The sequence below is a fragment of the Protopterus annectens genome, chromosome 8.part1, assembly GCF_019279795.1.
Source record: "Protopterus annectens isolate FY-2018-M chromosome 8.part1, PAN1.0, whole genome shotgun sequence".
NCBI classification, from domain to species: Eukaryota; Metazoa; Chordata; order Ceratodontiformes; family Protopteridae; genus Protopterus; species Protopterus annectens.
Window position 1 is genome coordinate 139200835 of NC_056742.1, and position 18805 is coordinate 139219639.

At 42.2% G+C, this 18805-nt stretch overlaps 1 protein-coding gene across 4 annotated transcripts in view; it reads right to left on the reverse strand.

Annotated features, from left to right (window-relative positions):
• WWP2 (WW domain containing E3 ubiquitin protein ligase 2) overlaps positions 1 to 18805 on the reverse strand; it is a 1859587-nt gene that overhangs the window by 1545558 nt on the left and 295224 nt on the right. Inside the window, exon 1 of one of the 4 annotated variants that reach the window (XM_044081782.1) lies at positions 172 to 427. The exons of the other annotated variants lie outside the window; for them this stretch is intronic. The gene's annotated coding sequence lies outside the window, so the exon portion shown is untranslated. Of the gene's footprint in view, positions 1 to 171; positions 428 to 18805 lie in introns of those variants that run through there. 4 annotated transcript variants of the gene reach the window in all.

The following is an 18805-nucleotide window of genomic DNA, read 5'->3' on the forward strand; positions in this document are numbered from 1 at the left end:
ATTCAGTCTCCGACATGTTTTTAGATATTTGCGATCAAAGCTTTTGCTCTGTACTGCATGGTGAAGCAACTTCAAATGGGATACTTTTATCACAGGAAAATTAAAACAGAGTGCCCCAAGCTTTGCTATGTTCTATTCAACAATGTATTCCAATAACAAATAAAAACATACCATAAACCAAAGCTCCATTGATCAGTAATGTTGTTTTCAAGTCCAAGAGAGTTCTTGTACACACAAACCCATCAGTAATCCAGAATAGTCAGTATTACTGTTTTTTTAAAAACAACCAGAACAATTCTTTTAAAAGCAGGCGTTAGTAAGCTGCAGTGCTGTTTAAATTCAAAGTCCAGACCAATTCTTGTAAAAATTAAGCATCAGTAACCAAAAACAGTTTGAATTCTAGCTCTTTCGTCTCTCTGCTTCAGAGACTTTTTCAAAGACAGTTTAAAGCAGTTTGCTTCCCTGTTTTTACCTCAAGTGTTATCTCAAGTCCTAAACAGTCATGTGATACAAAAGGCAGCCTCATTTAAAGGGATAAAACACATTCTACATATCCTTTTCTTTCCACCCTAACCAATTCTTGTAAGAAATCTTAACCACCTTAATAACAGTCTATATACAAGCCATATAATCTAAAAAAAAAAAATATATATATATATATATATATATATATATATATATATATATATTACAGTTTGTAACAAATATATATATATATATATATATCAATAAATGGGTCTATGTTGCTTGCTCGAAATCCCAAAATCTCGAACAAGCAACATCGACACCCATTAGAGCAAAACTGCACTACCACGAAAGTGCATTATCGCGAAAGCCGGTTTTCCGAACCGGCAAAAAAACAAAAGAAATACTGACAAAATCAGTATTTTGCAGGGGGGCAAGCACCCTGCACCCCCCTACATGCCCCTACTTAAATATACCAACTCAGAGATCGCACTACAGTGCAGTAACAGGAAATATTCCCATTACGTGCTGTATGCAGATCTCCATGCAGTCAGGTCGAGCTTTCGCAAACTCGATCATATGGGGTCGGCCAAATGAATTTCGAGATTGTGGTAATTCGAGCATTTGCAGTACACCCATATAAATACACATAAACACTCTATGAGGTGTTAAATTATGTTATATAAAAGTATTTAAACATGCATTTGTAACAACTTTCGCAGAGCTATTATACAGGAAGAATAATACAAACAAACTAGTCTATTACTATGGAAGAAGAAACTTGTAGGAATATTTTAGAGGAAAAAGTATCTGAAGCAGGGAGACGAAAGTGGTAGGATTCAAACTTTTTTTGGTTACTGACACTTTGTTTTTACAAGAATTACTCTGGACTTTGAACTTAAACTGCACTACACCTTACTAATGCCTGTTTTTAAAAGAAATGCTCTGGTTGTTTTTAAAAAAACAGTAAAACTGACTATTCTGGATTACTGGTGGGTTTGTGTTTACAAGAACTCTGTTGGACTTAAAAACAATGTTACTGATCAACGGAGTTTTGTTTTATGGTATGTTTTTCTTTGTTATTGGAATAAATTGGTGAAGAGAACATAGCAAAGTTTGGGGAACTCTGTTTTCTTACTTGGTTTGTGTTTGCAGTAACTTTTTTCGTGAACTAAGTACTTTATCATAGGCCCACTGTGTGTTGCTTTGCCATGGGATTGCAACTTCATAATTAAAATGCTGCCTTGTTCACTTCTTGAACCAAACGTTTGTTTTTTTTTTCCTGGCTTTGAGGTTCAGTTCTGGGAATAGTCCCTTTCTAATGTCCATCAGTTCTGCCTATTACATCTCTTCAGCTCCATGATCTAATCTACAAAAAAAAATCTTAATTTTAAGTGGCTTGTTATCCATCAGAAAGAAACCTCATATTCTTCCAGAAGTTGTGCACAAGTTATTTCTTAACACGTCTATCTATTGACCTCCAAACACTTGTGTTGGAAACTCCTAACAGGAGAGAGAGATAGATTGAGAGTGTATGTTTTGAACCCTGTGTGATTCTGGTTTGGTAAGGTGTTTAAAATCCAAGAGACAAAGTTAGCTATTGACCTGCTTTGCTTCTGTTAGGGAGGTGATTTTTTTCTTTGGTTAAGTAGACTCTTCCCACATGGTTAGCACACTATCATATTTTGCCATCTAAAAGCCAAACTAGACTTTGACCAGTGTGATGAAAGTGTACTCCATGAGAATGGGCACAAGTTGGGTGCGTTTTCAGGAATGTGTCTAGTGGACATTTGCACCCCAGCTGCTTGGTTGTCTTTTCACATGACTGCAAGGCACTGCAAATCAAATCTCAACTATAGGAGTAGAGCAATCCTCAGGAGAGGTGTTTGTCAGGGAACTTTACCTTGAATTGACCATACGACTGCTAGCCTCTTCTTACAAAGTTAGCTATCTGAGTTGCCGTTTGGACTTCTACCCACATAGTTTAATCATTCTTCCAAAGGTCTTCTCAAGCAGGATAGAAAGCCATGTCAATAATGGCACTTCGTGGAATGGCTGAAAAGGTAATTCAGTAAATCATAATTTCACCAAATCCGTTTTATTATGCTGCCATTTGCTGAGAACTTCTCCAAGGAAATATGACCTGCCATAAACCAATATGACTGTTAAATTATATTTAGTCGAGTTTCTTCTGTCTGAAGGGATCCGGTCAGTATTAACCTTATTAGTCGATATTTGAGACCACCCCTTCAGGGGTGACTTTTCCTCGTGATTCTTTTTTTTTTTTTTTTTTTTTTTTAATTGATAAGTTTCTGGTATTTTAGGTTCACAGGTAGATGTTCATCATTCCCACTGCTGCAGTAGCCTTTTGGCTACATGAGTTGTGTCTTGCCCAAGACACAACTGGCCAGTTTCCAAAAGCTCTAACCCTCTCCCACAGTTCCACTCTGACTGCTGACTGGTCAGTCATGAGTAGGGAAAATCAGCATTCATAGTGGGAAATCTTCAGGACTTTCAAATTGTTCAATGGCATGAACATATTTGGACTAAGCAACAGTGAGATAAGCTGAAGAGTCAGATGTTTAGGACATAAATTTACATATGGAGCTACTTTCATTATTATCATATTTTCCCTTTACTGGCTTTTTAATTACTAAATTATGGTTAGCTACTAAACACTAAATGCACACCATTCATTTTTATCATACCGCATAAAACGATGCTTATTTAAAAATTGTGAAATAACACCTCAATGATGAAATACAACATACTAGAAAAAAATCTGCACTGAATCATTAGAAAAAGAGGGAAAAGTGCCATACACATTAATAACATATAAATTAAGAAGAGAAGAAAAATACAGTTACCATAAATGTAGATGCTTGAGTGTATTCACTGTTGCAGTCATTACATTTGGGTTATCTGGTTGCAGGTAGCCCTCAGTCGGCCTGATTAACAAAGTCTTGGGTCCTGCGTCAGTTGCTGTCCCTTCTTCCATAACGTCAGGTCGTCAGGAGTATAAAACATGCAGCTGACGACATTACGTCAGTTTTTCTTGCCCCAGATGTCAGGTGCCCCCTCCAATGGGAAGCAATTAAATATAAAAGTACAAAGATATACCTCCAACAAAAAAAGCAAATACACCAAAAAGGCTTTTAAGCATAGTAAAGCAAAGTAGAGGTATAGCCAAAAGAAGTTAGGGGGCTGGAGGGAGGGTAACCAGGACTGCAACAGTGAATACACTCTAACATCTACATTTATGGTAAGTGTACACAACTGTACTATGTTCTTCGTTTTCCACGGTTGCAGTCATTACATTTGGGTAGATTCCCAAAGCTATGGTTGGGAGGAGGAATTTAGATAGCATTAGGGCCAGCTATAAGGCCCTGCAAGACTGCAGTGGCAAAGCCAGCTCTGGATTTAGAGAAAATTGGCAAATGATAATGCTTGGTGAAAGTATGTGCAAAACTCCAGGTAGCAGCTTCTAGGATGTCCCTGGTAGGGATGCCTCTAAGAAAGGCTATAGAGGTAGATGCAGCTCTGGTGGAGTGAGGTCTGATCCCCTGGGGGATAGGTTTTCCATGGTGTTTATAGCAGAAATGAATGCAATGACTTATGCATTTAGAAATGGTTTGCTTTGAAATAGCCTTCCCCTCTGCCCCTGCAGCAAATGCCACCAGCAGTTGTTCAGAATTCCTTTGAGGTTTAGTCCTGTCCAAGTAGAATCTAAGTTATCTGTGCACATCTAAGGAATGCAGTATCCATTCCCCTTTATTCTGGGGATTGGGAAAGAAGGTTGGCAAATGAATGGACTGATTAAGAGCCACACTGGATGCCACACCGTGGGCATGAAGGATGGATTGGTTCTGAGGGACACCCTGTCCGCATGAAAGATGATGAAAGGCTCCACTGCCATAAGGGCCTGTAATTCAGATACCCTTCTAGCTGAAGTGATTGCTAAAATGAAAGCTGTTTTTCAAGAAAGAAATTTTAAGTCTGCAATAGCAGTTGGCCCGAAAGGAGGTAGAGTGAGTTTCTCCAAGACAAAGTTAAGGTCCCAGGCTGGGGTTGGAGCTCTCCTGCGTGGTCTCAAATTTTTGGCCCCTCTGAGGAACTGCTTGAGCAGTGGATGAGAGAAGAGGGGAGGTTCTGTGTTATAATGAGCTGAAATGGCTGAGGTGTGGATTTTAATGGAGGAAAAAGACAGGCCTTTGTGAAGCATCTCAGTTAAGTATTGTAAAATCTGAGGTAAATTGGGCGCTGCTGTGTTCATCCCTTCAGATTGGTTCCAGGCACAGAATCTTTTCGATGGCATTTCCAGCTGAAGGAGAGAGCATCCACTTTCCAGGCTTGTTTGTGGGGAGTACTTGTGCAAAATTTGTCCAATTGGTAGTTCTGGGGAGAGGCAAACAGGTCTGTATTTGGGCTCCCCCATTTGCTTGTTAACATGTTGAAAATCCTTGGTTCCAGTTTCCACTCATGTGGGTCCATGAGGTTTCTGCTTAGTCCATCTGCCGGTGTATTTAATTTTCCTGGCAGGAATTGAGCTTGTAGGTGCACTTGGTAGCTCTAGGCTGTGTTCCACAATGCCATAGCTAATCTGCAGAGGGGGTAAGAATGTGTACCCCCTGCTTGTTTATGTACCACATAACAGTGATGTTGTCCGTTTTTACTATTAGTCATCCTTGAAGAATGTGGTCCTTGAAGGCTGTCAGAGTATTCTGTACAGCTAACATTTCTTTTTGATTGATATGCAGGTGCATTTGAGTTGGGTTCCATTTGCCCTGACTGCACTTCCCTGCCAGGCGAGCCCCCATGCATAGTCTGATGCATCTGTTAGGGTTTGGGTGGCAGGGGGTGGTGTGAAAGGTAGTCCCTTGTTTTGGTGGCAGGCCTCTGCCCACCAAAGGAACTCTAGGCGTAGGCAAGGTATGACAGGAATCATTGTTTCTAGGTCTTGAGAATGTTGACACCATAGGCATTTTAGATATCACTGTAGTTTCCTCATATGCAGTCTTGCATATGGAATTAGAAGAATGCAGGAGGCCATGAACCCCAAGGCTTGCAGTAATTTGTCTTGCAGATAGCAGAGTTTTTGTGGCCACTTAATTGAAGTAGGTTGTCAAATGAATTTGTTTCTCTGGCGTGAGGCAAGCCATCTGGAAAGCTGCATTCAAGCTTGGTCCCAGGAATATAATTTGTTGACAGGGTACCAGGTGTGACTTCTTTTCATTTATGGTGCACCCCAGACAAGTTAGAACCCTTTGTACATAAGGCCAGATGATTCAAAAGTATGTCCTGGCTTTCTGCCTGAATTAGACAATCATCCAGGTACAGGCATATTTGAATATTTCTTTGCCTGAAAAATGTGATAACTGGAGCTAGGCACATTGTGAATACCCTGGGTGCAGTAGATAAGCCAAAGGGCAATGCAGAGAACTGATAGTGAGTGTAGCCTGATTTGAAGCGTAGGTATCTTCTGCAAGATTCCCTGATTGGGATGTGCAGGTATGCTTCTTTTAAATCTAGTGTTGCCAACCAGGCATCTTTGCCTAGCATAGGAAGTCATTGGTGAAGAGTCAGTATCTTGAATTTTGGAATCTCCAAAAAGGTGTTTAGGGTAGACAGCTCCAGGATAGGACGCCATGAATTGCCTTTTCTGGGTACCAGGAAAAGTCTAGAGTAGAAACCTTGTCCCTTTTCCTCTTCTGGTACCAGCTGAATAGCCCCCATGCTTAAGAGAGAAAGTACTTGTTTTTGGGCCACTGCCCACTGATTTGGGGGCAGGTCCGGCCACCTGCTTGATTTTGGCAATGCGTGGAAGTGAAATCTGTATCCCTGGGACACTATATTTAAAACCCATTTGTCCTGGGTAATGAGTTCCCAATTCTTTGCATGAAGAACAATATTCCCCCCCAAAGGGGCAGTCAGTTGATAAGTGCTTGGAAATTTTAAAAAGAAGTCATTGAGACAGTTTACCATAGGGGAGTCTTATTATTTCCAGATTTGGAAGTGGAGGCCCCCCACTGCTTAGTTCTGTGTGTCCCCTGGGACTGAAAAGTACAGTTTTGTACCTACCATAAATGTAGATGTTCGAGTGCTCATACAGCTGCAGTCATTACAGATGGGTTATCCTGCCCGTCAGGCGGGTCCTCGGTCGGCCAAATTCCAAAGTCTAGGTCCGGTGTCGGTTGTCGTCACTTCTTCCCTGACGTCAGTGCAGCAGGGGTATAAAAGAGGCAGCCGACGCCATTTTCTTCAGTTTTTCTTGCCCCAGATGTCAGGTGCCCCCAGAAGGAAGGCAAAACATAATGTTATGCAAACATGCAATAGAGATAAATAAAAAAAAAAGTAGCTGCAAGCAAATACACCATAAAAGAATACCCCAAATAGGTTGTATGATAAAGGTGTTTGCCATAAGGCCTGTCCTAAGAGGGGACGGAGGGGGAGGGTAACCTGGACTGCAGCTGTATGAGCACTCGAGCATCTACATTTATGGTAGGTACAAAACTGTACTATCTTCATCGTGCATACAGCTGCAGTCATTACAGATGGGAAGAATCCCAAAGCTAAGTAAGGGTGGTAGGCACTAAGTGGAAGTAGGAGGAGTGAGGATGCCCTGCAAGACTGCTGTGGTAAAGCCTGCTCTAGATTTTGAGTATAGTGGAAGGTGGTAGTGCTTGGAGAAAGTGTGCACTGAACTCCAAGTAGCTGCTTCCAGAATGTCCTTGGTAGGGACCCCCCTGAGGAAAGCTGCAGAGGTAGCTGTGGCCCTGGTGGAGTGGGATCTGATGTATGCAGGCACAGATTTTCCATGCAATGAATAACAAAAATGTATGCAGTGGGCTATCCATTTTGAGATTGTCTGTTTGGAAATAGCCTTTCCTTGAGCACCTGTAGCATAGGACACAAAGAGTTGCTCAGATTTCCTGAATGGCTTTGTTCTGTCCAAATAATAACGAAGTTGTCTGTGAATGTCCAAGGAATGTAGTAGTCTCTCTCCTTTGTTCTGTGGATTTGGATAAAAGGTAGGTAAGTGGATAGTCTGATTAAAAGCTACACTGGATACTACCTTTGGCATGAAGGTAGGGTTGGTTCGTAAGGAAACTCTGTCCTGATGGAAAATGATGAATGGTTGCACAGCCATGAGGGCCTGTAGTTCTGAAACCCTGCGTGCTGAGGTGATAGCCAGAAGGAAAGCTGTTTTCCATGACAAGTATTGTAGCTCTGTTGAAGAAGCGGGCTCAAAGGGGGGGCAGGGTCAGCTTTTCCAATACGAAGTTGAGGTCCCAAGATGGAACTGGTGGTTTCCTTGGGGGCTTTATATTTTTTGCCCCTCTGAGGAACTGCCTTAAGAGAGGATGTGAGAATAAAGGAGGGTCTGTGTTGTAATGTGCAGAAATGGCTGAAGCGTGGATCTTGATGGAGGAGAAGGAAAGGCCACTGTTTAACATCTCAGCTAGGTACTGTAAAATTTGAGGTATATTTATTACCCAAGGATTCTGACCACTTTCTTGATTCCAGGAACAAAATTGTTTCCATTTGGCAGAGTAGGCTTTTCTATTAGAAGGACTTCTGGCCTCCAAGATGACATCCTGCACCTCCTTGGAGAGGAGAATCTGTTGGGAAATTAAGGTATTCTCCATGCAACTAGATTTAGGGTTTTGAGCTGGCTGTGAAGGGTTTTGTAGTTGTGCTGGGACAACAGAAGAGGGACTAGAGGTAGGATCCATGATGGGGAGTGTGTCAGGCTCTTTAGGAGCGGATATCAGTGTTGTCTTGGCCAGTCTGGAGCAATGAGAATAATTTGTGGCCTCTGCTCTGGCTTTTAATAGAACTTTGGTCAGCAGAGGAAGAGGAGGGAAGGCATAGACTGTCAATGTTGACCAATTGAAAGAGAGTGCGTCCACTTTCCAGGCCTGTGGATGATAGGTCCTTGAGCAAAATTTTTTCAACTGGTAATTTCTGTGGGTAGCAAATAGATCTATGTCTGGCTGTCCCCATGCCTGAGTTATCTTTGAGAAAACTTGAGGATGCAAATTCCATTCGTGTGGATCTGTCATATTTCTGCTTAGGTTGTCTGCCAGTGTGTTTTCTTTCCCTGGCAGGAATTGTGCCTGTAGTTGAATTTGCAATTCCAGTGCTGTGTTCTATAGGGTCATGGCTTGCCTGCACAGGGGGTATGAATGAGTTCCCCCCTGTTTGTTTATGTACCACATGACTGTGGTGTTGTCTGTCATTATCAATAACTGGCCTGGATGCAGTAGGTCTTTGAAGGTCATAAGAGCATTGTGCACGGCTAGCATCTCCTTTTGGTTGATGTGTAGGTGCTTTTCTTTTTGGGACCATTTGCCCTGAATGCACTGATCTGCCATGTGTGCTCCTCAGGCGTAGTCTGAGGCATCTGTTGTGATGATTTGAGTTGCTTGAGGTACACAGAAAGGGAGACCTGTGTTTCTTTGTCATGCTTGAGCCCACCACAAAAATTCCTTTTGAAGGCATGGAATGAGTGGTATAATTGTTTCCAAGCTGTGGCTGTGTTGAGACCATACGTTTTTTAGGTACCATTGTAGTTTCCTCATATGCAGCTTTGCACATGGGATTAGTAGGATGCAAGATGCCATGAATCCCAGAGCCTGCAGGACTTTCCTTGCAGTTAGCCTGGTGAAAGTTGCCATTTTGCTGAAGTATTGAGACATTTGCCCTTGTTTGCTTGGCGTGAGGTAGGCCATCTGGGTGGTTGTATTTATGCTGGCACCCAGGAAAATTATCTGTTGAGAAGGTATTAGTTTTGATTTCTTTTTGTTCACTGTGTATCCCAGGAAGTTTAACAGCTTTATTAAAAATGCCAGATGCTGCAATGGAATGTCCTTGCTGTCCGCATGGATCAGGCAGTCATCCAGATATGGGTAGATTTGTATTCCTTGTAGTCTGCAGAAGGCAATTACTGATGCCAGGCATTTCATAAACACTCTGGGTGCAGTAGATAAGCCAAAGGGCAATGCAGAGAATTGGTAATGGGTTGAACCTGCAAGAAATCTGAGGTATCTTCTGCAATCTTGTCTGATAGGGACATGCAGGTATGCCTCCTTGAGGTCCAATGTTACCAGCCAAGACTCCTTGCCCAGCATGGGAAGAAGCTGCTGTAATGTGAGCATCTTGAATTTTGGCACCTGTAGATATGTGTTTAGGATGGATAGGTCTAAGATAGGTCTCCAATCTTTGTCTTTCCTTGGTACCAGGAATAGTCTGGAATAAAAACCTTGACCTTGTTCTTTTGTAGGTACCTCTTGAATCGCTTTCATGTCCATGAGAGCGGAAATTTGTCTTTGTGACTCTGCCCTTTGATTTCGTGGCAGGTTTGGCATGCCTCTCATATTTGGAAGGGTGTGAAAGTGTAACCTGTAGCCTCTGTCTATAATGTCCATAATCCATTTGTCTTTTGTAACAATATGCCAATTTTTTGAAAATAATGCCAGTTTTCCGCCCAAAGGTGCTGCCACTAAAGCTTTGCTTGGCAGGAATAGGGAGAAGTCATTGTGTCTGTTTTCTAAATGACTGTGATCTATCTTCTCCACCTCTTGGGGTTGGTGCTTGCCATTGTCTTGCTCTATAAGATCCTTGAGATTGTCCTCTACCCCTTGGGCGTCTGTATCTGCTTTGAGGTCTGTCCGTGGCTGGAAAGGACCAATTTTTTGAAGGCCAGTTTCTGCTGAAGCATGGAGGTTGTACCTGCAGGAAATCTTTCACTGTTTGCATTAATTTCGCTTTTTCCTCCATTTTCTTTAGTACCTCCTCAGCTTTAACACCAAACAATACATCTTTTTGAAGTGGTGCATCTAATAACTTTGCTTTGACATGATCTGATAAGGTTTGCTCTTTGAGCCAAGCATGTCTATGTATAACAGACCCCGTGACAGCAGCTCTACATGAGGCCTCTAAAGCATCAAAACCACACTGCAAGGTATGTTTACCCACTTGCTCTGCACCATGCAACAAATCCTGCAACTCTTTCAAATCTGGTTGTTCTGTTTGTGTCATTTTGCTTTTCAACTGAGATAACAAAAACTGTTGGTACTTTAACATATGGAATTGACAGTGCAATGCCCTCATGGTTAAAGTGGCAGATGTATACACCTTTTTCCCCCACCTTTCTAATGCTCTGGAATCTCTCTCTGAAGGTAAAGGATTTTTAGCAGTAGAGGCCTTTATTCCCTTGGGACCCTGTGAAATAGTTTGTGGGTCAGCAGTATGGCTTTTATAAAGGAACTGGTGGGAATCAGGAAACCGGTCTGGTTTAACAGGGGCTGGAGGTAAAGAATCTGGAATAAGGCTGGCTTCTGTGTACACATCATCCAAAATATCTAAAACAGGAGGGATGGTCAGGGGCCTATGCTGGGGGAGCAGTAGAAATTCCCTGAGCCTTTTCTTGGAATCTGAGTAATCTTGGCCTTCCCAGTGAAAGTGTTCCCTCAATGTATGCAGGGTTTTCCCAAAAAAGTAGTCCTCAGGGGGGGAGACCGAGGGAATAGACTCCTCAGCATCGGAGTCTTCGAAAGGGGAATAGGTGTAATCCTGGTCCTCAGAGTGTTCTGAGGTAATAGAAGCCTGGTCTGAGGAAGGGTAGTCTTCCTCCAATCTGGGTCTTTTGTCAGAGGGGGGTTGAGAGCCCCTGATGAGAGTAATCAAATCCTCAGCCATTTTAAGCATTTGCTTTTTAGGCATGGGGCCTTGAGAGAAGGTCTGAGGACCCTGTTTTTTTAGCTTTCATGGCTGCTTCAGATTTAGTGAAGGATTTAATAGAGAAGGTGGAAGGCCTGAAGACGCCTTCAGAAATGGCAGGCCTGACTAAATTTTGAGTTTCCCCGCCAAGAGTGGCGTCGGTATCTGCAGTAGGAATGGAGACCGTGGAGCCTGCGACCTCGGATACTGAAGTCACCAGTAATGTAGTTTCATCGGTATTCAGCAGCTGCGTAGGCGCCTCGCTGAGAACCGAAGAAGCGGTAGTTGGCCTAAGCGTGGTCTCAGTACTCGGTGCGGACCTCGGATGTCAGTCCTTATCTTTGCGTCTTTTGCTCAAAACTGCTGTCGGTGTATCTGACGACATGGTATAATTAAATTTTTTGCCAAAATAATGGAGGGCGAATTCCGCCCGGCGCTTAATAGTGTGCTTGTTGAACCTAGCACAAAAACAGCAGGCCGAGACGTCGTGGTCTGGGCCTAAGCAAGGTATACAGAAAGAGTGGAAATCCTTATGCGGTATTTGCTTCCCACAAGAAATGTGATTATTAACTTTGTCTGACATCGGTCTGAGGCAAGAAAAGTTTCCCCAACGGGGTACTTAGCTTTAAAGAAGACTTTGGCTGAAATACTTTCGTAAATCTCAGGAGCTGGCCGACCGGCACTTGCGAACTGCTTCTGCTTCGGGCACTGCGCGGCAAGAAAGACTGAAGAAAATGGCGTTGGCTGCCTCTTTTATACCCCTGCCACACTGACGTCAGGGAAGAAGTGACGACAACCGATGCCGGACCTAGACTTTGGAATTCGGCCGACCGAGGACCCGCCTGACGGCAGGATAACCCATCTGTAATGACTGCAGCTGTATGCACGATGAACATCCGGGGGTGTTTGCTGTGTCTGGGTTTGGCTTGAGAAGACCTGGAAGGGGCTGGAAAGGACCTATTCTTAGAGGGCCAATGCCTACTAAATCTAGGAGGCTGAACTTGTAAAAAAATATTTAACAGTTTGCATAGCTTTAGCTTTATCTTCCATCTTTTTAAGAACTTCCTCAGACTTGTTGCAAAAAAGGCGGTCCTGATTTAAAGGAGCATCCAACAATTTAGCTTCAACATGACCAGGCAAAGATTGCTCCTTAAGCCAAGCATGCCTTCTGAGCACAGACCCAGTAACATCAGGCCTGTAATGAATCAAAACCACATTGCAATGTATGTTTTCCAACTTGTTCAGCAGAATGCATTAAATCCTGTAATTCTTTATTTTCCACACAGACAGGAATCAACTTCATTTTCTGTTTAAGCAGTCCAATAATATGTTGCTGATGCTTCAACATATGAAACTGGCAGTTTAAAGCCCTAATGGCCAAGGCTGCAGAAGTGTAAACCTTCTTACCCCATCTATCCAGCACCCTGGAGTCTCTATCAGAAGGGGTAGGATTTTTAGCAGTAGAAGCCTTAATGCCCTTGGGTCCCTGTGAAATACTCTCTGGATCTGCAATAGGATTTTTAAAAAGGAACTTGTGAGACTCAGGGACCCTGCAGTATCTGTCAGGTTTTCTGGGAGCAGGAGGCAGGGAATCATGGGCCAAACTAGATTCCGAAAAAGCATCATCAACAATGTCTAGTACAGGAGGAATAGCTAAAGGCCTATGCTGAGGTAGGAGAAGGAAATCCCTAATCCTCTTTTTTGAAACAGAAAAATCCTGGCTTTCCTAGTGGAAATGCTCCCTTAGCGTATGTAAGGTTTCCCCCAAAAGAAAAATCCTCAGGAGGGGAAGCAGAGGGAATGGAGTCCTCTGCATCAGAATCTTCATAAGTAGGTAAGGGCAAATCCAGATCATCAGAAGAATCAGAAAAAACAGAATACTGATCAGAAGATTCAGAATCAACTTCAGTCCTAGGCCTCTTAGAGGGTGGGGGGGGGGTTACCCCTGATTAGATTTATTAGATCTTCGGCCATTCTTATCATTTATTTTTTAGGCATAGAGGCCTGAGCACGTGGCCTGGGCGTCTTTTTTTTAGGCATGGATCGAGATTTAGGCCTAAGTAAAGAAAGAGGCATTGGTTTAATATGCAAGTCCGTAGGCCTGAATACACCCTCAGAAGCCGGTGCCTGCACAGCGGCTCTGGACCCATCCAAGGTAGAGACATCCACGGGTTCCATAGCTGAAGCATCTCGTGGCATACCGGACTCTGAATGGGTCTCAGTAGAGGCCTGCGAATTAGAAGTAGCGGGTATCAGGGATTGCAAAAGCATCTCACTGAGTATCGGCAAATTGGCGACTGGCTTAGAAATGTCGTCAGCAGTTTTGGACCTCGGCGGCCTGTCTCTGTCTTTTTCTTTGCATTTTTTCGGAATCCCGGTAGCCAGATGGCTAACCTATGACATTTCTGGATAATTAAACTGAGAACCGAAATATTTAGAGGCAAAAATATACCAACTACGGATAGTGCACTGATTAAATAAAGCACAAAACCGACAGCAAGGTACGTCATGGTCAAGGCTTAGGCAAGCAATACAGAACATCGGTAAGCAGCAAGAAAAAGTTTCCCCAATGGGGTACTTAGCTTTAGTTGAAAACTTCGGTTCTGAAACTTGAAAACAAAAATTTCAGGAGTCAGCCGACCAGCACTTGCGAACTGCTTCTGCTTCAGGCACCTCACAGCAAGAAAGACTGACGTAATGGCATCCGCTGCATATTTTATACCCCTGACGACCTGATGTCATGGAAGAAGGGACAGCAACAGACGCAGGACTTAAGACTTTGTTAATCAGGCCGACTGAGGGTTACCTGCAAGCAGATAACCCAAATGTAATGAGTGCAACAGTGAAACACGAAGAACATCATTAGAAAACATCACTTCATTTAGAACATGAATAAAATGTATCATCTGTTTAGTCTCTGAAATGAATATCAAGTAAATTCTCAAAGCTACAGTTTTCTTTGTTGAAATATAACAGATGCAATTACTATGTAATGGGAAAAATTTGAATCTTTAGCTCATGACGTTGTGGTATAATAAAGCAAGAATTTTAGATTTAATTTATGATCTTATGAACTGGCAGTTTTAAATGTAATACCAGACATGTTAACAATTTTATAGTCATTAACCATTGAGTTCATTCCATAAAAATAAAATTACACCAGAAGGCAAACAATCTGGGTAAAATCCAAATCAGTAGTACTTGATTACCCATGCGAAGTGGGAATAAATTAGCACATCATTCCAGTATCCCTACCCTTCTTAAAAGTGTTAATACTGCTCACGTTTACTGAAAGTACTCAAAAATTGTTGCTTTTCCTTCTTTTTAAGTTTAGGGACTCCAAGACTCTTATCTAGTTGCTGCAATCTCAGGGAGAAGTGGCATTCTAGAAATATGCTTAATGTTCTCCAAAATTCAATCTAATAGGCAGATCTAATTTTTCCAATATGAACTTCAAAATGCCTCGGAGAAGTCCTGTGCCTTCTATGATTTAAATGCTAGGCACTCTTTACAAAGGCTTTAATAAATGGGTTTACTGCTAAATGAAAAAGTGGTAAACAAGAAGGAAGTGGGTAAATTTGCACCTTCATGGATGAATATACTAAGTTTAATTTAAAGAAACTATTATGGTAATCCAAGATTCTTGGAATAAGACAATTTAACAAGTCTAGACTCTTTGCACTGCCCAAAAAGACAAGTGTTTCCATTAATACACAAAAGACTTTCTTGTGCTGATTTTTTGACTTTCCTTAGTATGTGCAATACTTAAATCATAAAGGAATTACTGTTTAGAAACAAACTGCTATACTCCAAGATAAGAGTTCCAGCATTCTAAGAAGGAAATTCATCTTTGCTATTGAGTCAGTAAGGGCTTTTGCAGACACGAGGACCACGGAGAAAAGAGACAAGCTTCATCAAAATACAGAACCATAGTGCCTTGTCCAACAAGGATAAAAAAGAATGCCACTGGCTCTGTCCTGTTTCACTCTGAAGACTACTTCTTGAATCACAGGAAATGAGGGAAGTCAAAATATGGCTTTAGTCTAGGGAATGAGAAAACACCCATCTTCTAAAGCAGTCTTATAAGGAAGCAAAGTGTTGGAGATGGCTGCAGACATGTCTGCACTTTTGCCTAACTTCACAATTGTGTAGTATCCTAAAAAAATCTGTGTATCCAATTTCCATTCATGTGATAACGTTACTGGTCTTCAGAGAGAGTTTGATAGCTGATTGAGCAACCCTAGGAGTACTGCTGAAAGATATAGTTTGAGTTGAACAGCCCAATGCCAGATCAAAAGCATCTCTTAAAGTTGGAAAGATCTGGTGTCCCTTTGCTTTCATATGCACGACACAACTGTAAGTGTTCTCTATACTGATTTCACAGGCAACTTGGGAGGAAATACCCCTGAAAAGCAATTAAGACTTAGAATACATTTTTTACTTCTTTTGCTTATGATGTGCAGAGACCATTCTTGTTGAGACCATTTCCCCTGCATGAAAGGGTGTTAAACCAACCCCTTCAAAGCATTGTCCAAATATTCTATCAGCTGCCAAGTTAATGTCAGACAAAGTAGAGGCAACTCTTTGGATAGACTGTTTGAAAATTTCTACCATAAAACTACTTCCTTATAGACTGGGGAAGAGGAATCAATATCTCTATGAAACATGACAACTAGTTTCAAACAGTGGAGTCCACTGTAGTCTTTTTTTTTGTATGGCTACACATGAGAAATGTAAGAAGGCTTATCCCAGGATTGAAACTGTAGCTTCATTTAAGGACCTGGGTATATGGGTAGATCCAGCTTTGGGTTTTCCTAATCATATGACAGTTATAGAGCTATAGGTTGTATAAAAAGATTGATAAAGTGTAGGAAATCAGAAATTCTGAAATAATTGCTTGTTAATTACACTACACCCAAACTTGAGTACAGAATAAAAATATGGAAACCTTATAAGAAAACAAGCATGAATAAACTGAAAACAGTACAATGGAAATATACCAAGGACATCCATGGATATGAAAATTTAAGTTATTGTGAAAGATTAAACTAAACTTGTACAGTATCTCATATATATATTTAAGAGGAGATCTTATTTAGCTATATAGGGCATCACACTTTTCAACTGTCTAGATTTTTGGCACATATTTTTGGTCTGTGTTCCTCATAAAATTTGTGTTTTATGGCAAATCAGTGGGATTATTTGAGGATTGAAGTCACTAAATAAGAAAAAAAAGTACAGTTTTGTACCTACCATAAATGTAGATATTAGAGTGTTCACCCTGCTGCAGTCATCACACTTGGGTTATCCTGTCGTCAGGCGGTCCCCGTAGTCGGCCGGAATTCCAAAGTCTTGGTCTGGCGTCAGTTGCTGTCGCCTCTTCCCCGACATCAGTGAGCCAGGGGTATATATAATGCAACCAACGCCATTTTCTTCAGTTTTTCTTGCCCCAGATGTCAGGTGCCCCCAAAAAGGTGGTCAGAAATTAGTACCAAATGGAGTAACCACTGCACAAACACAAAATCCCTTCAGCTATAAGCAAATACATCAGTAAGGCATTGAACAGATTTAGCCAGTAGATCAGAGGTGATGGAGGGGGAGTAACCTGGACTGCAGCAGGGTGAACACTCGAACATCTACATTTATGGTAGGTACAAAACTGTACTATGTTCATCCTGTTACTCTGCTGCAGTCATCACACTTGGGTTGAATCCCAAAGCTAAGGTAGGGGGGAGGTATCATAGAGGGTTAGTGGAGGCTATAAGGCCCTGCAGAACTGCAGTGGCGAAGCCCGCCCTGGACTTAGAGTAAAGAGGTAAGTGATAGTGTTTGGTAAAGGTGTGTACTGAACTTCAAGTTGCAGCTTCTAAAATTTCCTTGGTTGGAACCCCCCTGAGAAAGGCTGTAGAGGTAGCTGTTGCCCTGGTAGAGTGGGATCTAATGGTAGCAGGAACTGGTTTCCCATGATGGGTATAGCAGAAACGTATGCAATGACCTATCCATTTAGAAATGGCTTGCTTTGATATAGCCTTCCCTTGAGAAGCTGTAGCATAGGCTACAAAGAGCTGGTCAGATTTTCTGAAAGCCTTAGTTTTGTCCAAGTAGTAACGAAGCTGCCTGTGAATGTCCAAGGAATGCAGGAGTCTCTCACCTTTGTTCTGTGGATTGGGGAAGAAGGTGGGTAAGTGGATGGTTTGATTTAAAGCTACACTGGAAACCACCTTAGGCATAAAGGAAGGATTAGTTCGTACAGAAACTCTGTCTTGATGAAAAATGAGGAAAGGTTCCACTGCCATTAGTGCCTGTAGCTCTGAGACTCTTCTAGCTGAAGTTATTGCTAGGAGTAGGGCAGTCTTCCATGATAAGAACTGAAGATCTGCAGAGAAAGCTGGTTCAAAGGGAGGTAGCGTTAGTTTTTCCAGAACAAAAGTGAGGTCCCATGTTGGTGTAGGAGCTCTCCTGGGTGGTCTAATGTTTTTTGCCCCACTGAGGAACTGCCTTAGAAGAGGATGTGAAAATAAAGGTGGATCCGTGTTGTAGTGAGCTGAAATAGCTGAAGCATGGATTTTAATTGAGGAAAAGGAAAGTCCCTTGTGCAACATCTCAGCTAAATACTGTAGAATGTGAGGCATGTGAGGCATGTGAGGCTGAATTGTGTCTTGGCCTTTAGCTTGGTTCCAGGCACAAAACCTTTTCCATTTGTCCGAATAAGCCTTCCTGGTGCTTGGCCTCCTGGCTTCCAGAATAACATCCAGAACTGCTTGTGAAAGAGGATCTGGTTGGATGTTTAGCTGATTTGCCATGCAGCCAGATTTAAAGTTTTGAGCTGGCTGTGAAGAATCTGATTGTTTTGTTGTGTGAGCAAATGGGGGATTTGAGGCAATATCCATGGTGGGCTGTGGGCCATATTTTTCAATAGCGGATACCAGTGCTGGCATGGTCAGTCTGGGGCTATGAGGATCAGTCATGGTCTCTCCTTTTTGACTTTCAAAAGAACCTTTCTGAGAAGAGGCAATGGAGGGAAGGCATATACTGTCAGGTTTTTCCAACTGAAAGAGAGAGCATCCACTTTCCAAGCTTGATGGTGAAATGTCCTTGTACAAAATTTTTGTCAGTTGATAGTTTTGAGGACTGGCAAACAGGTCTACGTCTGGAAGGCCCCATTTGTGAGTTATCATTGCAAATATTTGTGGATCTAGTTTCCACTCGTGGGGATCCTTGATGTTTCTGCTGAAGTCGTCTGCCAATGTGTTCTTCTGTCCTGGCAGGAATTGAGCTTGCAACTGAACTTGGTAAGCCAAAGCTGTGTTCCATAAGATCATTGTTTGCCTGCACAGAGGGTAGGAATGTGTACCCCCTTGTTTGTTTATGTACCACATTACTGTGGTGTTGTCCGTCTTTATTGCAAGTTGTCCTGGATGTAATAGATCCTTGAAGGCTGTCAGAGCTTTCTGTACAGCTAGCATCTCTTCGTGATTTATGTGCAGATTTCTTTGATCTGCAGTCCATAGGCCTTGAATGCACTGTCCTGCCATGTGCCCCCCAGGCGTAATCTGAAGCATCTGTTGTGATAGTTTGCCTGGCTGGGGGCAAGGTGAAAGGCTGACCCTTGTTGAGG